General features: G+C 38.7%; 1 pseudogene; it reads left to right on the top strand.

Annotated features, from left to right (window-relative positions):
* The first annotated feature begins 297 nt into the window (after positions 1-297).
* Positions 298-1,440, top strand: LOC144770859 (epidermal differentiation-specific protein pseudogene; annotated as a pseudogene).
* The last annotated feature ends 1,697 nt before the right edge of the window (positions 1,441-3,137 follow it).

Here is a 3,137-nt window from a genome sequence, read left to right as displayed (position 1 = left end):
TTTCTGTTCTTATAGTGGAACCGCAAAAGGATTCTGGCCCATCTAGTCACTTTCTCGCTTTTCTATTACTTATTCTGATGTTACACTTAATGCACCCTGAAGAAATGCAGCTGAAACTGCTTTATCATTGGTGCCCATCAATTATTGGAAAATACAGCTGATGTTCCCAAAAAGGTTTTCAACAACATACAGCAGAATATATCCTGCAATCATTTGAGAAGAAAATATGTGAGTGGCTTTGCTTTGTGTTACAGGGTCAAATAAGGGACTACATTGAAGCCTCCACAGCTGATGACCATGAACTCAATCACTGTCTATGAAAAATTCAAGTTCGAGGGGCTCCATAAGACTTTTACTGCAGATGTTCCAAATCTGCTGAATGAAAACTTCAATGACTGTATCTCCTCTGTGAAGATTGTTGGTCAGCCCTGTATCCTGTATGTGGATGCTGACTATCAGGGAAAGTTCCTAGCCTTAGAGGAGGGAGAATACCCAAATCTTAAAGAGAATGATATGGTATCTTCTCTTGAACTGATCACTGATGACCTGAGCAACCCCAAGATCACAGTCTATGAGCATACGAATGAGTGGGGTAAGGCATTAGTGCTGACTGAAGAGACCAACCTAACATATGGAGCCATGAATGGCGAGATACGCTCCCACAGAGTCCAGAGTGGGGCATGGCTTCTGTACGAGCATAAAGACAGAGGTGGAAAGTGCATTGTAGCCAGGGATGGGGAATATTTGGAAAACTATTCTCATATAAGTTTTAATAATAAAATCGCCCATGTGTATCCTCTGCAGGCTGGGAAACCCTCTGTGACAGCCATGATTTTATGGGGCAAGAAAAAGGTAGAGGATGAAAGCAGCATTCAGATAGATACTTATTTTTTCACCAACCACACAAGCATCGAGCAACAATTCACTCCCACTTTTACCAATGAGTTTGAAAAATATGTCTCCCATAGCGTTGAGTTCAGCAATGAGACAACAGTCAAGGTGGGAACCTCATTTACATTGGTAGGTGTGGTCAGTATTGATGCAGAGCTGTCCAACACTTTCAAAGTGACGAAAGGTAAGAATGAGTCGCTCACCATCAAGAAAAAGGCAGAGTGGAGCTCGCCGGTGACGGCTCCGCCACACACAAAAGTGACGGTCAATTACATGTGCAAGGAGGTCACAATCTCAGTGCCGGTGGATCTGAAAATCGTCCGGGGCAGTAAAACTGACATCGAAACTGGAACATACCGTTGTGTGTCTGGCACAGAAACCCACATTGAACTGCACCACAATCTCATAAATTGATCCTAGTGGGAGTCACAATTTCTTCTCTTCAGTGGCCACGACTTAACATTTCTTAGATATTCTTTGCGTGATCATGATTGTGATTTGCTAATAACTGAGAAACCTGAGAAGTATCCTTTCATTTATAGCTGCCATTTCCCTGAACAATAGTTTAAAAATCCGTCTTAGGTACCGGGCATGGGTCCTGTGACCAAACTCTTCCAATTTCTACCTTGAAGAAATGGCAAAAGGATAAGACACCTGAGTTGTCAATATTTGGGTTTGGGACACTGCATGGGCAAACATTTAACATAAAAAACAGTTTTCATTCTTTCATATGTTTATGATTGTCAGAGGTAAACACATTACCTAAAACTATTTAAGTGAAAAATGTCTATAAATATGTTTGTTCCCATAAGAAACCCAAAGGCACAGGCTTCATTAGCATCATGTATGTGTTGCAGTATACATTAATCCATATATATGCATATACTGTACTGAATTTTATTTTAATTTTCTATTTTTCCTTTCAAACTATTTTCTTTAATTTCAATACTGCTAAACTTGAAACATGTAGGCTTTCTATGATCTCATTAGAAGCCTGTCCAATTAGCTGAAATCACTGAGTCAACCTACCATTAAGATACAGTTAGCAAAGTTAACTAATGTAGTACTCATGCATTCATTTCTGCTCTCTGCTTCCGTCTCGTGGCAAAGGAAGCCAATAATCAGGGTTTGGTTTCTTGTATGATTTGTTTTGATATGCCTTATGACTAAATACATTCTAATTATGAGCAGTTCTAGTGTGCACTTGTTTCTTTATTTCATCCGCATTGGAATCCACCAATATCAAGATCACAGTACTGATATAAGTCGGCAAGGGTGGTTTGAAGACACCAGTCTCTGGCTAGCCAGGTGACTCAAACTAACAAGAGCCAGTGACAACACAAATGAAGGTAAAAGATGCCTATCACCAAGAATACCCATCCCATATACCATGTTTGAGTTTTTCCATACTTCTTACCTTACTATAAATATATCAATCCATCTGGATAAAGAAACACCTGCTTCCTTGCTGCCAAAAAGTCCTGATATGCATACACATACAACAAACAAACTTACAACCTGCTTGGAACTCTGTTTAAGATAACATCAAGATTCACCAATATATTGATGATACACAACTCTGCCTGAAAGTCGCTTCTTCCACGCACATCCAATGTTTCAAAACCTGCACATCATCAAGAACTAGACATCTAGCTCCTGCCTGAAGCTCAAATCTACCAACTCAGAATTCCTGTTATTTTCCAAGAACAACAAACTAAGCACAGTACTAATATTACTATCAAGTAACATGACTCGATGGACGTGTTATTATTTCCTCTACTCCTCTAACAGTATTGGGCCCAACTCAGATTAGACACTTCACATCAATAAACTTTACCACAGAGACGATGATCCTCGGATAGACCTTTGTTGGCTGTAGTGAGGGGGACCAAATCTGGATGTCATCCCATAATTAGATTCAAACATAATTAAGTGAGTAATAATTACAGAGACATGTTTGAACTTGTCATGGCCTACTATCACAATTTTCAAAGTACTTCTATGTAAAATATTCATAAAAATAATTTTACTAAAATACTTTTTAGGTTTTCATCATCATAATAATGTCAAGTATTAATACTGTCAATAACATCCATATCCCATGTAGAGTAATATAATTGTACCTGGTTCTACTTCTCTTGGCGCATCACAGTGAAAGCAATAGAGGTGCTAAGTCTCATCATTAAGAATTGCTCTACTTTGCAAGTAAAAGCATTTTAATCAAACATTTTCTTACCTATTCTGTT

The sequence above is a fragment of the Lissotriton helveticus genome, chromosome 7, assembly GCF_964261635.1.
Source record: "Lissotriton helveticus chromosome 7, aLisHel1.1, whole genome shotgun sequence".
NCBI lineage: Eukaryota > Metazoa > Chordata > Amphibia > Caudata > Salamandridae > Lissotriton > Lissotriton helveticus.
This window is presented reverse-complemented; position numbering and strand designations above follow the sequence as displayed.